This window comes from Talpa occidentalis, unplaced genomic scaffold, assembly GCF_014898055.3.
Source record: "Talpa occidentalis isolate TD23 unplaced genomic scaffold, MPIMG_talOcc4v2.1 talOcc4.17, whole genome shotgun sequence".
NCBI lineage: Eukaryota > Metazoa > Chordata > Mammalia > Eulipotyphla > Talpidae > Talpa > Talpa occidentalis.
This window is the reverse complement of record NW_023601754.1, coordinates 42,488,423-42,506,665: the sequence shown is the minus strand read 5'-3', so window position 1 is coordinate 42,506,665 and position 18,243 is coordinate 42,488,423. Positions and strand designations below refer to the sequence as shown.

The 18,243-nt window shown below is 44.9% G+C and overlaps 1 protein-coding gene across 2 annotated transcripts in view; it reads left to right on the top strand.

Moving 5' to 3' along the window:
- Nucleotides 1-18,243, top strand: part of LYPD4 (LY6/PLAUR domain containing 4) — a 112,331-nt gene that overhangs the window by 82,277 nt on the left and 11,811 nt on the right. For both annotated transcript variants that reach the window (XM_054697209.1, XM_054697208.1), the window contains 3 exons: nt 4,048-4,170; nt 14,582-14,652; nt 15,841-15,969. The gene's annotated coding sequence lies outside the window, so the exon portion shown is untranslated. The remainder of the gene's footprint in view (nt 1-4,047; nt 4,171-14,581; nt 14,653-15,840; nt 15,970-18,243) is intronic.

Genomic DNA, 18,243 nt, shown 5'->3' with positions numbered 1-18,243 from the left:
TTCATAAAAATTTTGGGCCTCCCCAGTTATGTAGCGGTTGAGCACTGGGTTGCGAGGCTGCCTGCGGCCTCTGTAGCACCGGTTCGATCCCCAGCTGCCGGGTGAGGGTCCCACATGGCTCGCAGACCTCTCCTGCCGCCCGCTGCTCCCCTCAGCAGTGTACTTCGTCAGTCTGCCTGCTCTGCTTTCCACTCTGGCTCTGGTGAATTCTCTCACCCTCCTGCACTTCTGACTGTACCCAGTGCTTGTATAAATAAATAAATAAATCTTTAAAAAAATTTTACTTATCATAATTAGGTCATTAAGTGTTTTGTAGTGAATTCTTGGTTCTCATTTACTAGAATCCATTTTTCTATGAGTTGTAGAAGTCTTAAATTTTTAACGAGACATTTTTGTGTTATTTGTCAAATTATTTTTGTTAAACACCAAAAATTGTTAATGACCATAGTTGAAAGGTGATGTAATTTATTGTGAGTACAACTTTGATCTTGGGTTTAGGCTATTTTTGTGACACTGTGACACTAACTTAACATAAGATTTTAATTACAAGTTATAGTATTACAGCAGTGTAGTTTATGCTTCTAAAGTGTCATGTCATGTACAGCATTAGCATTGATTATGTATCCACCTAAATATAAGTAAAGAAAGTTGCATCTCTTCTAATTCTATACATGTTGTTCACTATACATAAAGTCTAAAGAGATTCTATTTTATGTATTATATGTACAGTCTGCACAGGAATTCACACATGTTACTTTAAAACTATTCGAATCACAATTTTTATTCTGCTTGTTCAGATTTACAAAGTAAACTAATTTTTCATTAAAATACTACTACTCAAGAACAGGTAAATTTCTTTATCCAGGAATAGTTTCTTATTATAGTTTCTTATTCTTTATCCAGGAATAATTTTTCGGTCACTAAATTGAATTCTTTACTATTTTTAGTAGATTTAAGTACACATATTAATGGAAATTCTTAATTCCAAGATCAGGATCTGTGACTTACATGAGACTCCCAGGGCTGGGAAGGTATGAATGCAGCTTCTCAGTCTAGGCGTGTGTGTGGCTGACATAGAGGGCAGTGGTCAAGGGCCCAAGACATATCTGTTATTAGCTAATTTTCTTTCATTTCTCTGCAATTAATAATTAATAAATAATAAGCAATCACCAAGTTATTATCAATTATTACAGTTATTACAAATATTAGTAAGTAATTAATAAGTAATTAACAGGTAATTGAGAATGCTTCCTTAGTTTTTTATTATTTGCATAAGTTATAGATATCTAATGAATTACAATTATTTGATTTAGTGATCAGAACTCTAATGTTGCAAGCTATCCAAAATATTTGAGGGTCTAACAAAACTACTGTCAGAAAGCTCATCCAGGCACTCTGACCCCATTCTGTATATTCACCATTTGCAGTAATAAATGTGCTTTTCAAGGGGTTACCAGGCTGGTTCACCTGACTGAGAATCTGTAGAAGGAGGAGCTACTATTCTGTTGCTGGGAGGGTAAAAACTGCATTAAGTGTTAAGTCTGGAAGTGACAAAGGGTCAGCACCATCCTCTCCACTTGGTGCCTGTTGTCTCTCTTGTTACCCACCAATGCTTCCTGAGCCTGAGTCTCATTACTGTTAGGTGTATCTCATGTTGACAAATTTTGAAACGCGAGATAAATGTTTTATACTTGAGATAACGTGAGCTCTATTTATTCACAACTCATTTAGAAAAGGTGACATGTCTGTGTATCACCAAACCTGGTAATGTGGAAGACGTGCCTATTTCAGTCAGTCCAACAAAATTACATGCTTTAATTTGTCAAATATTTCCCAGATTATGCTGACTGCAAAAAAAAACCAACCAAACAACAACAACAACAAAAAAAAACAACTGGGTTAATTTTGGTGAACATCTGAAGCACTGAAGGTTTAGAAATTAATATTATTAAGTGATAAAATGAAAAGCCCTCAGTGTTGCTGGCACCCCACAGTGGTGAACATGGCATGGGCATATGTGACATGCTCAGGGAGTCCACACATGAGCAGACCTGTGGGCCCTGAGATCTATGCTTCTCGTTAGTTTATAGACAAGGGGCCAGGGAAGTGCAAGATCTCAGGGGTCACCTAAGAGCACCCAGGTCCTGTGACAGGTAACCCCACGAGGCCTCAGACCTGTCCTGGGCAAGCAAGAGAGAGCCCCTCAGGTGCATTTGTGTCCCAAAATGGGGCCTGTGTCTGGGTCACCAGGGGGAGGGGTCGCTTACCTGGCCACTATCCCACAGCAGCTGCTCATGAGGAAAACTAAAGAATGTTTCTGCACTTTTCCTTTCTCCGAAGAGCATCTTCCGGAGACTGGCCTTTCAAAGCCAGATGGTTGAGAGGAGAGAATATTGAGATGTAGGAGATATAAAAGGCTGTCTGTGTCCTCTAGATGCATTACAGATTTTTCAAAATGGAAAGTATTTTTTTCCCCTGGGGAAATAACTTAGGAGACAAAGACATAAAAGTGATGTTTTCAGGACCTTATGTCCCTTTTGAATTTGTACAGGTTGGGCCATCCAGTTATTATTCAAAAATTCTTTATTTATTTTTATTTTCTTACATCATTATTCATTTTTGTACAATATCTGATTTCACCCCTCAGGTGTAACCACCATAAATCTCCCACCACCACATCACACGTGAACCATCGCCATAGTCCCTTGTGCTCTTACCTCCTCTTTTTTGACCGTTCTCGCCTGCCCCCTGCTGTATGTCTGGGATCTATAGTTTGCCTGCTAGTTTTGTCTTTTAATTTTTATGACCTTTTGTTTGGTTTCCCTTAATTTCTCCTGTAAGTGAAACCATCCGATATTTTTCCTTTTTCTTTCTATCTTATTTCACTGAGCATAATCCCTTCCAGCTCCATCCAAGTTGCTGCAAATGGCATGAGATTATCTTTTTTGATTGCTGAATAGTATTCCACTATGTATATATACCACATCTTCTTGATCGAGTCATCTGTTTTGGGGCATTTAGATTGTTTTTATATCGTAGCTATTAAAATAATGTGATGAACATAGCAGTGCAGTTTCCTTTCAAATGAATGTTTTTATTCAAAAACCTTTAAATATTTTTGTCATTTTGCAAGAATGGAAAGTAACACTTTCCGGTCATATGAGCAATTCCAAGGACTAACAGGGTTTCACAAAAAGGAATCAAAAGATTATCTTTCTCAAGATCCAAAGCAAGTCTTACAAATAGTCAGAGAATAAAGACAGAATATACCTGAGTACAGACATAGAGCCTGGCAGGTCCAGTTGGTCATGACCCAGCCAACGAGACTTAGAAAGAATGTGGTCATTTGGGACAACAGGGTGGACAAGAGTGAGTTATGCTAAGGGATAGACTTCAAAAAGAACAGGGTAAAGACCACAAAATTTCCACTGCATAATTAATGTAGAGAAAGAAAAAAAACCCAAAAAACCAGCAACAAAGAAATGAAGTTCACCTCAGAGCAAGATGGTGGTGCCCAGAGTGCAGGAGGCTGAAGGGGGCGGTGAAAAGAGTAAAGGGGCCCCTATGGATGGTGGATGGAAGTTAGACTTTTACTGGTGATGGCGCTTTGTCTGCAAGCTCTCAAGGGTATTACTTTGCACCTGCCATGTATATGATGTTATGAATCAATTTATTAAGTCATAATGTCATTGGGTATTGACTTCTTAGCAGACATGTGGGAAGAACCCTAAGATGGGGACAGGGTGGTTAAAGACTAAAAGTTTCAGGAAAAGTCGCAGAACCTGCCATCCTAATAAGTCACGTCAGCAGGAGGAAATTTTGAGCTAAAGGTGCCTGAAAAACAGCAGAAACTTAAGACCTTGTGACTCTCCTCTTCTTTGATCCTAAAAGTAGGGACTTGATTCCCCTGTGACACTGCCTCCGGACCAGAAGACAAAGAATGTCCTCGTCATCCAGGCCTGGAAATGGAATAAGGAGCTTTCACCTGCTGCAGCTTCCTGGGTGATCTGGTGATATTCTAACACTTGCTCTCCTTGTTCTCCCTAGAGTGACTATTTCACTGTGGCTACTCTGTGACCTCCATTTTCACAAGAGGCTCCTTTGACATAACTCACAGCTGTGCTTCTCTCATTTCATCTTTGCTTTGGACCCCAGCCCTGACCTGTGATGGTAAGTGCAAAGAAAATCTTCCATTCCAGTCATTTTCTAATACTTATTTTAAATGACACAAGGAGATGGACTTTTATTTATAATTCACAGATTTTATTCTTTCATTATATGACTTATGTATGTTAATTTTATTTATGTCCTGAAAACCTTGGATCAAGATTGTAAAGACAGTTCCCTAAAGTCAGCACGAGGGGGCTCTCTGGCCCAGGAAGGAAAAGTTGCAGGTACTCCTCCATGGAAGTGAGGATGTCCCAGGAGATTCAGACTGTAGCCCCCTGAGATTAGGACTGATGCAGTGTTCTGGGGGATGGTGATTCCCACATGGAGGGACATCTGGTCCTGCATGTCCATTGCTATGGTGGGAAACAGCCCAGGAGGTCCCACCCTGCCGAAGACTCAACTCCCGATTATAATGTGGCCTTTAGCAGATGCCATGCAGGTGTGTGAGGAAGGCTGGTCTGTGAGATATGGCTGGAACTTACCTAGAGCCTCTCCCTTCCTCTGGGTTGCCCCAGGGTTTCAGCCTGAAACCTGGATTCTCCAAACTCTCCTCCTCCCCTATCTGAGCAGAAGCGCCAGCAGACAGCACTCTGTGAAGTGCATGTCTGTCATGTTTTCATGCGCACAGGGGATAATCTATTCCCGGGGTCCTCATTAGTGTCCAGATATCCCCCACATTCCTGGAGGAGGGATAGAGCTGTGATGCTGACAGCTTCTCATGTGCCCCCACCATTTTTGTCACATGACCTGGGCCTGTCCTCTGAGGGATAGGGTGTCCCCTCCCCTGTGGGATGGCACAACTGTGACCAGAGAAGGCGCCCTCTGCTGAGCTGTGACATTCACTGCACAAGGAGTTTCAGTTGCATGTTTGTGCTTTATTGACTCAATACAAGTCTTCTAGGGCTTTCCATCCCCATCACTGTGTTTTCCCAATAGGTCAGGAAACAGCTTTTCAGGCAACAACATTTTGATTTAGAATTTAACGACTGATATAAGGGAAGAAGTGTACCTCTAGACCACTTCAAGTCTCAGGGGTTCACTTTCTCTAGCATTTGAGATTTGCAGGTACTTGCACTGGTATTGCCCAGCATCCTCCTTCTTGATGAGGTCTATGCTGAGCATGGCGCGGTCGTTGGACAACATACTGTTGTTTCTGCGTGGCAGTTTGCGGCCGTTGTAAATCCAGAAGACTCTGTAATCAGGTTCGGGTTTCAGACACAGGATGCCCACATCCTCATTTTCGTGGACTGTGGATTTGCTTTCATGGGCATAATTAATTTTTAATGGTTCTGTGGAGAAATAGAGCAGGTGACAAACTGAGAGGGGACCTGGCCTGGGGCCACCCTCCCTCCTCATGACTCAGCACTCACAGTTCACAATGCATCTGTCTGTCTCCACATGGTGACAGTGACTTGTGCAGCAGGTGGAGTGACCTTGTCATCAGACTAGAGCAGAAGGCACCACACACACTCCACACCCGCCGTGCTCCTCAAATTAGTGGACAGCAACCTAGCAGGTTCCTGGATCTCTTGTTAGTATCAGTACAGGCTGCTTTCCTCACATGTCCACCACCCTCTTAGGGGCGATGACAGTGATGGTCCGTGGATATTCACGTGACCTTGTCCTAGAGCTTCATGGGACTAATGCAACAGGTGCCACCCTCCTCTGTAGACTTGAGGGATTGCTCAAGGATTCAGTGGCTGATTATGTTAAAACGAGAACTTCAGTACAGTTCCACAGATTCAATACAATCCTTACCAAAACTCATTGACCTGCTATGCAGAATTAGACGTCCTAAAGCTATCTCAATACACTCCAAAGAGCTAACAGTGGTTTTACAAAATAACATTGCAGAACTTAGATGATGTTATTGAAATCCTATGATGAAGTGCACCAGTCAGCATAGACCCAGGAGAGTCTAGTCAAATTGTTTGAACAAAGGGCCATAACCACTCTCAGGGATCAATCTCTCCTTATTGGTGTTGGGAACCTGGATATCACATGCAAATAAATGAAGTAAATAGGTCATCATTGATCAGTTTTCTATGTGTAAGAATCACAAAAAGAAGAGAGTTAATAGGAATATCAAGGATTGGATGTAAATCATAGAATTAATAAGGGACTAATACCCAGAACGTAGAGAGATGTCCTGAAATTCACATGAAAGAAGCGCTGGACTTTCAAGGTCCTTTCTCCTTTTCCAGCTGTAATTTCTCTCCCATATTTGGGGTTTACTAGAGCTGAAAGAAACCCCTCCCCACACTCCATGCTGGACCCCAGGCTCACCATGAAAACCAGAGGAACAAGGTGAGGAGGAGAACCCAGGATGTGGAATGTGACTGAAGGCTTCTGTTAAAAGGACAAAGAATCAAAGGATAGAGACACATCTCTGCTCCACAAGAGAGAAATGGCTCTAATCTGTTGTGTCAGTTCATTTAGGGCGGAGTCCCTGTCACTGGCTCTGTGGACAGTCAGGAATGGGGAGGAGACCCCATGGCCTGTGATGGGCTTGCTTCTAGCCTGTTGTCTTTGGAATCACAGCTAGATTTGATCAAGTCCTGCCATTGGGCAATGTTTGAGGGAAAGGACAGTGGCTGAGGGAGGTCAGTATCTAGAGCACCCACATGAAGGTGTCCTCATGAGGTGCAGCCAGCGTGAGACACAGGCCGGCAGAGAGGACTGGGGAGGACCCCACCCTGGGGAGGTCTTGGGGCCACTGGAGAGAATGGAGCTTCAAGCCCTGACAGGAAGGAGTCAGGAGTGAAGGGGGAGGGATAGCCCAAAGCCCCAGAGCAGGGCCAGAGCAGCCTGACACCCCCACTTCCCAGCAGCCCTGCAGTCACCAGGACATGGGTTCCCAGGGCGCTGTGGGGAAGGAGGTCAGAGGATGGACATGGTCCCAGTCCTGGGGAGGCAGAACAGAGTGGCCAGAGCCTCTCAGGACTCTGCATGCAGGGCCCGTCTCTGAGGGAATGAGAATCTCTCATTCTTCACTCTCCACTCCGTCCTCTCTCCTATAGATAAGAGCATCTGAGATTTGTTCCCTGTGGTCCTGGCTTTTTGCAGATGGAGTGTGGGGATTGCGAATTCCTTTCCTTTCCTTTCCTTTCCTTCCCTTCCTTTATTTCATCCTTTATTCATTTCCTTTGTTTCCCAGTGGAATGACCCTCACACATCAGGACAGTGTTAGTGATTTAAAGTCCAGTGCAGGGAGGTGTGTATGGGCAACCAGAGAGGGAAGCCTGGGCATCCCCTGCACTGACTCTGATAGTTGCTGCAGGGTATTTACTCCAGAGTCAACATGGATGAAGTTCTATTCTCTCTACCCCTATGCCAGACTCTGCCCTGGGAGCTGGATTCCCTTAGGACAATGGATCTTGAACAATAAATAGCTGGCGTCAGGGAGCCTAGATAAGCCCAAGGTGAAGGGGGCAGGGCAGTGACTATAGATGATCTTGGGGTGACTTTGATGGGGGATTGTGATCTCAGTAACTCTGACTCGGTGTGTCCCTCCTGGACCTTAGTGAGTTTCAATTCAGTGAATAATAAATATTATAGGCTCCTGCTGTCTGTGAATGACTAGAGCTTGTACAGGGCAACTGTCCAGTGAATGGCATCTGTCATCACTTGTCTCCTTCAGAGGCTTCCAGGTGGTCCCTGGTGGACGAGCACCTGCCAGGGTCAGTTTTCCCCCTGTCTCTGCCTGGGTACACTGAATGTCCTCTTATAACTCCACAACCCCCTTGGCTGGTGGCAAATGGCCTCTGATGTTGTCTTGTCTCCACACTGTGAGACAAAGCCCAGGCTCTGGCCTGTTCCCCTGTGGCCTTTGGGGCTGAGCCCTGGTTGGTGAGTCAGTGCTGCCATCAGCCCTGCCCAGGAGGCCAACACCACAGGGGTGCAGGCTCCCTGGTCCCTGGGTCTGGGTTCCTAGGGCAGCAATTGGGTCAGGCTTGATAGGGGTGAGCTTCTCCATGAGAATCCCAGGTTTCCCTCATCCCAGCTCTTCAGAGTCTTTCTAAGGTTATAGCCTTGTGGAGTCGTCCAGGGGGCCACCCAATCTGTGATCCCCTTCTGCTGATTGACTCCCCTGGATGTGTCCTTCCCTTTGCATGGAGAGTCTGCAGGGGCTGGACCCCAGGAGAGGAGTCTGATTTCTCCAGTTTGTCTCTTTGTATGTGCCCTGCACTAAATGCTGAAATCCCGTCACAGACACAAGCAGAGGGGGATGGAGGCAGGTCCAGGCCTGCCCATCCCTGTGTGTGCAGTAAATTCACCACCTGCACCCTGAGGACAGGGAGGGACCACTTACCTAGGACGAAGAGATGTGTAGATACTTTAACCTTTTCATTATTTGTCTTTATGGTTTCCACCGTGTAATATCCTGTGTCTTCCGCGGTGACGTTCCGGATCTTCAGCGTAGCCCCTGGGTGTAAGATCTTTTGCCCTTTGTATGCAGGACCTGGCATCATTTTTCCCGTTTTTGCTATATATGATGCGATTTGGTTATTCGCATTCATGGGGTCACCTTTGAACCAGACATAGCGGTCAACGTGGCTTGGAGGCTGGTCAATCTGGAGTGTCACAGAAGGTGTTTTGAAAAATTCCTTGTGCCTGGATTCAATGACTAACCCGCCATGTGTGGGTGGGACCCAGAAGATGCAGAGTGAAACTAGGAGGGAAGTGAGAGAAATTAGTCAATATTTGCATCTGTATGTTGGGATTGAAAGGCAAGTTCTTTAACCCTCAGATGTATTCTCTGTGTGTGTTCTATATGTTAATGGTCAGCAGCATGAACACTTTTTTCAGTATGTCCCATCATTTATTGCTCTCTTGTAAATTCTTTTACCCAGTTGTGTGCCAGGCTCATAGCACCCTGCCTTCAGACCCCTGTCACCCTGGGGCATCCTTGGGATATGCCTCCCTGACCCCCTGCCATGCAGACCCTCTGCCCTCACTGTGTGATCTTTCCCTGCTCTGTATCCTCATGACAACTGTCAGCACCTGACAGCACATTCTACATTTTTGTGGGCTGTCTCCTCCCCAAGAAAGTGAGATCCCTGAAGGCAAGGACTTGTATGATCTTGTTGTCCCCCCAGTGGTGGTACAGGCTGCCAGTCCCTGTGGATGAATGAATGAGTGTCTCTGGGGCCTCTTCATTCTGCCAGTTAACTCTCAAGTTCTGAGGGTATTGAGAGTAGACTGTTTAGGGCCCTGGTACTACTTTTCTTGAGTGTAGACCTAATGTAAATTAGTTTTGAAGTATTTCCTTAGTGACGAATAACATGGATCATGTGCCAGATTCTGGATTTCTCACCCTTAACACCTCAGATCATGTTGCTGAGCCCCTGGGTCCTGTCTTTTCCCATGTCCCTTCCCTTGAGATGGAAAGAAAGCCATTTGTCCCTGCTCAGAGGACCCCTGTCTTCCCTCCCAGGAGACAGCCTATCCCAGCTTGTTTCTCTTTGCCCATCTCCCACCCACCTCCAGTGCTTCTCCCTCTCACCTGCCAGCAGGAGCCCCTGCCAGGGGACTCCACCTCTGTGTCCATGGGCTGGGGGCATGTCCATGGGGTCTGCTGCCTCCTCTGTGCTCCCTCTGAGACAAAGAGTGTCTCCCAAGCACAGCTTCTCCTGAGTGTCAGCGCTGAGGTGCTTCCTCTTCTGGGCTGGGCCTCCTCCTGGGTAAGAGATTTTGAGGGTCATGGAGTCCAGGGGTGGGGTCTCTGCCAAGGACACTCCCTCACCTGCCTCCCTTGTTTGCTTTTGCTCCTCTGAAGTCTGTTGGAGACTAGAATTGCTGACATACCTGCCCTCCAGAGCTGTGATCTCTGACCTGTGCATGCGCACGCATACACACGCACACACACACTTTCTCTCTCTCTCTCTCTCTCTCTCTCTCTCTCTCTCTCTCTCTCTCTCTCCCTCTCTTATCAAATTGCTGGAGGTCCTGGGAAGCCTTATCAAGCTTGACTTAAATGTGAATAAAGGTAAACATTAAACAACCAACAATATTTTCATTGAAATTCATAAATGTTTTAGTATCGTAGTCCATTCAGTGTCTGGTAGTGAATCCTTGATATCTTTCTCATTCCTTGAGATCTGTTTTCTATGAATCCTGGAATTACTTCTTCAATTCATTTTATGATAAGACTCCATTGTGAAGTATTTGTCAGATTAAGTTTGTTAAATGTCAAAAGTTGGTCATGAGCATAGTAGAAGGATTGATTAAATTTATTTTCAATACAATTTTGACCATGAGTTTAGGCTTTTCTGTAATAATAATGTTTAATATAAGAACTGAAATTACAAGTTATAGATTACAGCAGTATATTTTAGGGTTTTAAAGTTTCATGTAATGTTTAGCATTAGCATTAATTGTATATTCACCTAGATATAAATGTAGACTGTCTAGTGTCACTTCTAATTTCGTAATTTGTTCTGTGCTGTTCAGCATAAAACCTAAAGAATTTTGGTTTTACATATCACACATATAGAAACATACACAGGGATTCACACATTAAGATTATTCTGAAACCCATTCAAATCACAATTTCATTGCATCCTCTTCAGTTACACAAAGTAAGTATCTTTCTCATTTTTACAAAAACACTACTCAAGAACACGTATTTTTTATTCAATGATATTCTCTACTTTTCTTGGCTGGTGGATTGAATTCTTTGCTATTTTTCAAAGATATATGTGCCATAGAAATCCTTAATTCTCAAAGCCTTCATTTATAGTAAGGACTGAGATCAGCCTCTGTGACTATCTTAAATGAGACTCTCAGGGCTGGGAAGGTATGAATGCAGCTCCTCAGTCTAGACGTGTGTGCTTGACACAGAAGGCAGATGTTAAGAGGCTCAAGATATGTCTACTATTAGCCAATTTCCTTTCATTTCTCTGTTTAGGAGCCAAAAGTAACTAATCCATGATGAGTATTTAATGCTTCCTTGGTTTTTTTTTTTTTTGAAATTTTAATGGTGTATTTTTTAAAAAAAAGATTTATTTATTTATGCAAGCATGGGGGTACAGGCCAGAGGTGTGGGTGGGTGAGAGAATTCACCAGACAGAGCAGGGAGCAGAACAGACAGATGGACTGAAGGCACTGCTGAGGGGAGCAGCAGGCGAGACAGGAGAGGTCTGCTGTGCCATGTGGGAATCTCCCTGGCTGGCTGGGAATAGAACCTGTGCTGCAGAGGCTGTGGATAGCTTCACAGCACTGTGCCACCAGGGAGGCCCCTAATGCTTCCTTAGTTTATGTGCAGAAGTTATAGATATTCAGTGAATTTCCATTATTTGATTTTATGATCAAAACTCTAATGTTACAAGTTGCCAAAAATATTTCAAGCCAAACAAAACTAATACTAAAAAGCTCACCTAGATATTCTGTCCCCAGTCTATATATTAAGCCATTTGCCCGAGTAAATGTGCTTTTCTTTCTTTCTTTTTTTTTTAAAAAAGATTTATTTATTTATTTATACAAGCACTGGGTACAGTCAGAAGCGCGGGAGGGTGAGAGAGTTCACCAGAGCCAGAGCAGGGAGCAGAGCAGGCAGAAGGACCGAAGCACAATGCTGAGGGGAGCAGCGGGCGGCAGAGGAGGTCTACGTGCCACGCGGGACCCTCCTCCGGTGGCTGGGGAGCAGCTGGGGATCGAACCGGCGCCACACAGGCTGCGGGAAGCTTCACAACCCAGCCCTCAACCGCTGCGCCACCGGGGAGGCCCTAAATGTGCTTTTCAAGGGGATTTCAGGCTGGTTTACCTTACTAATACTCTGCAGGCTGCTAGTCTAGACTTCCTTGGGGAGGGGGGGCGGTGAAAGTGGTGTCATTACTGTCAGGTGTATTTCATATTGACAAATTTTGAAATGTAGATAAATGTATTATACTAGAGATAATGTGAGCTCTATTTATTCACAACTCATTTAGAAAGGTGACATGTCTGTGTATCACCAAACCTGCTAATGTGGAAGACGTGCCTATTTCAGTCAGTCCAACAAAATTACATGCTTTTATTTGTCAAGTATTACCCAAATTATGCTGATTGCAAAAAAAGCTGGGTTAATTTTGGCAAACATCTGAAGCACTAACAACTAATTATTATTGAGTGTAAAATACAAAGGCACTCCTCAGTGTTGGCAGCATCCCACAGGGGTGAACATGGTGTGGATGTGCGTGACGTGCTCAAGGAGTCCACACGTGAGCAGACCTGTGCGCCCTATCTGTGCTTCTCGTTAGTTTATAGACAAGGGGCCAGGGAAGTGCAAGATCTCAGGGGTCACAAGAGCACCTGGGTCCTGTGACAGGCAACCCAACGAGGCCCCAAACCTGTCCTGGGCAAGCAAGAGAGAGCCCTCCAGGAGCATTTGTGCCCCAACACGGGGCCTGTGTCCAGGTCACCAGGGGGAGGGGTCGCTTACCTGGCCACTATCCCACAGCAGCTGCTTGTGAGCAAAACTAAGGTTTGTCACCTTCATTTCTCCTAACAACAGCACCTGGAAACTGACTTTTCTGGGAGAGATGGTGAGATGATAAAATACTTGAGATGTAGGAGTAGATAGAGGGCTGTCATGTCATCTAGATAAATTACATATTTTTTAAATGGAACATATTTAATTTCTCTGTGGAGAAAGAGGAGAGAAGACAGAAAAGAAATTTTATTAGAATCTGAAAATGTCTATTTTCAATTTCACAGGTTTTGGACCATCCAGATATTATTCAAAAATCTGTTAAATATAATTGCCAGGTTTTCCATGGATGGATAGAGCATTTTATGGCTGTATCAGCAATTCCAAGGACCCAAGAGGGTTTCACAAAGAGGAGGGAAGATATTTTCTCACCCAGAAAAAGAAATAGTCCTACAAATAGTTTAAACAACAAAGGCAAATAATACCTCAGGGCGGGGGGTATAGAGCCTGACTCCAACTGTCCATATTGTCATGACTCGGTCAACAAGATTCACAAAGAATTTTGCCAAATGGGACACCAGGGTGGGCCAGAGGGCATTATGATAAGTGAAATGTGTCAGAATGAATAAGGCAAATACCACAAATTGTTGAGGTAGATAGAGAGAAATCAGATGAACAAGGAAAACAAAGTTCATCTCAAAGCAGATTGGATGTTGCCAGAAGGGCAGAGGCTGGAGGGGGTGGGTAAAAAGAGTAAAGGGGTCCCTATGGGTGGTGGACTTCTATGGAAGTTAGACTTTTGCTGGTGATGGGGATTTGTCCACAAGCTCCCCAGTACATTACTGTGCCCCTGACACGTATTTGATGTTATGAATTGGTTAATTATGTCATAGTGTCATTGGGTATTGACCTCTTAGCAGATATGTGGGAAGAACACTGATGTGGTTGGTAAAAACACTGTAAATTTTCAGTTCTATCATAAATAGGTCTGGAGGGTATAATATATAAATTATGATTGTTGTGATAGTACATGACAACATTTGTTTGGAAAGGTCCTGTTGAGTTTGATAGATGAGGTACCATGTTCCCTGACTAGAGCAGTAAACATTTAAGATGATCCCAGATTCAAATATTTTATTTTTTTATAATAATTTTTTAAATTTTTTTACATCATTGTTCATTTTTAAAGAATATTTGCTTCCTCCCACCCCCTCAGGTGTAGTCCCCATAGATTCAAAGATTTTAACAAAACATTCATAGATTCAAAAGACTTTGTAGTGCATGGGAGAAAATATTTGCTTATAAAAAAACAGACCAGGGTCAACATATAAGAGATAGAAATAACACATTCAATTTAACAATAATAAAGCAGACACTTGAATCCGTGTGTCTGTGTGACAGAGCAGCTGTGACAGAGGAGTCCCTCAGGCCATGCAGAGGCCCCTGGACACACCAGAGTGTCCCCACCTGCCCAGCCCCAGCCCACGGTGGCCTCACAGCTGCTCTGAGCTACCTGCCCAGGGCCACCTCCCAGATCATTTCTCTCCTTGCTCTGCTTCTGGCACTTGCCTGGTCCTGCCCTGACCCTGAAGACTCCCTGAGGGCATGCGTGTGTGTGTGCTTGTGCATGTGTGTGTGTTTGTGTGTATGTGTCTGTCCCCTGGCCTCAGATGAAATCTCAGGTGAGAAATTCGAATGTGATGAAAGATGTCAGAACCTACCATCCTAATAGTCACGTCAGCAGGAGGATATTTTGAGCTAAAGGCACCTGAGAAACAGCAGAAGCTGAAGACCCCGTGACTCTCCTCTTTGATCCTAAATCCAGGAGCTTGAGTTCCCCTGTGACTCTGTTCCCCAGGACCAGAAGACAAGGAACGTCCTTGTCATCTAGGCCCGGAGGGGGCAGGAGGAGCAGGTGTGCAGGCCTGGTGAAGACTCTCCTGCTGCAGCGTACTGGGTGATCTAGTGACATTCTAACACTTGTTCTCCTGTTCTCCCTAGAGTGACCATTTCTCTCTGGCTACTCTGTGACCTCCATTTCCATGTGAGGCTCCTTTGACATAAACTCCCAGGTGTGCTTCTTTCATTTCATCTTTGCTTTGGACCCCAACCCAGAGCTATGATGGGGAGTGCAAAGAAATTTCTTTACATTTTCTAGTATTTAATGTAGATTAAGAACATTTGGAGATGGACTTCCACTTGTAATTCATGGAGGTTCCTATTTCATTACATGGGTTTTACAATTTTTTTAAAAAGATTTATTTATTTATTTATACAAGCACTGGGTACAGTCACAAGCGCGGAAGGGTAAGAGAATTCACTAGAGCCAGAGCAGGGAGCAGAGCAGGCAGAAGGACCGAAGTACACTGCTGAGGGGAGCAGCGGGCGGCAGGAGAGGTCTGCGTGCCATGTGGGACCCTCCTCCGGTGGCCAGGGAGCAGCCAGGGATCGAACCGGCGCCGCAGAGGCTGCGGGCAGCTTTGCAACCCAGCGCTCAACCGCTGCACCACCGGGGAGGCCTGGGTTTTACAATTTTTTTTAAAGATTTATTTATTTTTATACAAGAGCTGGGGAACAGGCCAGAGGCGTGGGAGGGTGAGAGGATTCGCCAGAGACAGAGAGGAGAGCAGAACAGGCAGACTGATGAAATACACTGCTGAGGGGAGCAGCGGGCGCGACAGGAGAGGTCTGCTGCACCATGTGGGAATCTCGCTGTCCGGCTGGGATCGAACCTGCACTGCAGAGGCTGCGGACAGCTTCACAGTGCTGCGCTCAACCTGCTGTGCCATGGAAGGCCCTTGTTGGTGCTTATTGGTGGACAGCAAGTGTATGATTCAGATATCCAGACTCACCCTCTTCAGATGTATGTTACCACCACACACCCAGCACCAAGGTGCCACAATCCTCATCACAGTCCACTGGGCCCCTCCACCATCTGCTCCCATCCGATGATTGCCTGAATTCTACAAATTTCTGTAATTTTTTTGGGTTTGGTTTGGCTTTGTCTGTTGCTTTGTTATGTCTTTGTTTTGTTTGCTGTGTGTCTCTGTATTCCACACGTGAGTGAATAGTTCCATATTTGTCATTCCTCTTATGCCTTATTTTTCACCCATAATGCCTTCCAACCACTAAATACATAACACTGGGGTTCAGGGGTACACAGATTAATAGGTCGGAACAGGAATATTTTAGAAATGTGTCCAGGTTCCTGGAAACATTATGCACAGGAATTAAGCCAATGTCCCCATCTTTAACCATAGGACACTCAGTGATTTCGGAGAGCCCAGGAGTCCTTGTGTCAAGAAGGTGAAGACAGTTTGTGCAGCATCAGCATGAGGGGTTGCTGGCACAGGAAGGAGAAGCCTTAATTGCTGGTCCAGCCATGAAAGGTGAGGCTGAACCGGGAGATTTAGACTGCAGCCCTGTGAGCATTAGGACCAAGTGCAAGTTCTGGGGGATGGTGAGTCCCACATGGAGGGACATCTGGTCCTGCGTGTACCTTGCTATGGCGGGGAACAACCCAGGAGGTCCCACCCTGCAGAAGGCTCATGTCCCTGATTATAATGTGGCTTTTTGCAGATGCCATGCAGGTATGTGAGGAGGGCTGGTCTGTGAGATGTGGCTGGAATTTACCTAGAACCTCTTCCTTCCCTCCGGGGGTGCACCTTGTTCCTGGGTTTCATCCTGAAACCTAGATTCTCCAAACCCTCCTTCTCCCCTATCTGAGCAGGAGCATCAGCAGACAGCCTTTTGTAAAGTATATGTCTGTCATTTTTTCATGCACATGGTGGGTTATCTATTCCTGGGGTCCTCATCAGTGTCCAGACACCCGCAACTGGAGGAGGGATGGAGCTTGATGCTGACACCTTCTCATGTGCCCGCACCACTGTCACATGACCTGGGCCTGTCCTCTGAAGGGCAGGGTGTCCCCTTCCCTTGAGGATGGCACAACTGAGACCAGAGGAGGCGCCCTCTGCTGGGTCATGACATTCACAGCACAAGGACAGTGTCAGTTTGCATGTTTGTGCTTTATTGAATCAATACAAATTTTCTAGGACTTTCCATCTCATCATTGAGTGTTCACAACAGCTCAGAAATCAGCTTTTCAGGTCAGAAAATTTTGATTTAGAATTTAATGAATGATATGGGGAAGAAGGGTCACTCTAGACCACTTCAAGTTTGAGAGTAGTACTTGTTCCAGACACCGACCCCTTCTCGTACCGGCACTGGTAATTCCCAGCATCCTCCCTCTTGGTGAGCATCATGCTGAGTACGGCACCATCCTTGGACAGCGCCATATTGTTTTTGGTCTCCAGTTTGAGGCCATTGTACACCCACTGGATGCTGTAACCTCGTTCGTCTGTCAGACATATTACGTCCACACTGGTATTTTCTTTGACTTTGGATGTGTACTCCTTGAAAGAGGCGGCTGTCAATGGTTCTGTGGAGAAACAGAGTAGGTGACAAACTGAGAGGGACCTGGCATGGGGCTGCTTTCCTTCCTTAGGGCTCAGCACTCACAGGTCACATGCATCTGTCTGTTTCCACATGGTGACAGTGACCTGTGCAGCAGGTGGAGTGACCTGGTTGTGACTAGAGCAGAAGGTACCACACACACCTCACACCTGCCATGTTCCCCAAATTAGTGGACAGAAACCTATCAGGTCTCCAGATCTCTTGTTAGTATCAGTGGAGACTGCTCTCCTCACATGTCCACCACCCTCTCAGGGACAATTAATGGTCCGTGGATGTTCACATGACCTTGTCCTAGAGCTTCACAGGACTAATGCAACTGGCACTCCTTCCCCCTCTCCCCTACCATGTAGACGCCTTGGAGAGGACGGTGCCAACATGGTCTTTGTCCTTGTTGAGCAAAGGACAGTGTCAGTTAGGATGGCATGTTGCTTATGTGAAATGATTGCACAGGCAAATAGATGCCCCAGCACAGTCCTCATGACCTAAGTACATAAAGAGTGTCAATTTGAAAGAGTGCCCATTTTAAAGAGGAGTTTATTTTCTTATTCAGTGGATTAAATGTTATCAGGCAAGAAATGCCCGTAAGCTATAGTGAGAGTTTGAATAAAAGGGAATAGGAGGAAACTACAATAAGATGATAAAATGCTCAGAAGAATAGTCTACAAGAAACATCACACTCAAGGAGAAAGACGAGAGCTTTTCCTTTAATATCAGTGATAAGAGGAGGTGGCTCATAGACCAGGAGGTTGTGGACAGCTCCTTCCTAAAGTACAAGAAACAGAATGAAAGTAGGAGAAAGAGAACCCAGGCCAAAGGAAAGAGTACTTAGAATGTTCTTTGCTCCTGGTGGCATGAGTTTGTGTGTAGAATATGTTAGATTTTCCACCAATAAATTTAAAACTTCTCGTTCAACAGATTGCAGGAAAATAAATCCATACATAGAAGCACCTCTAATTCTTGATAATAGCAATGGGTTATCCAAGCAAAAACTGAGAATACAATTTTATCATAGCACCAACAGGCATGGTTTAATAACGAGTGTTCTGAGTCAAGGATGGGAATCTGTGTGCATTAGAATGTACAAAATGTTGCTAAGAGTTCGACAGGTAAAAGATGAAAAGCTGAACGTGTTAAGTTGAGAACTTCAGTAGAGTTCAGCTTCAATACAGTCCTTACCAATGCTCAGT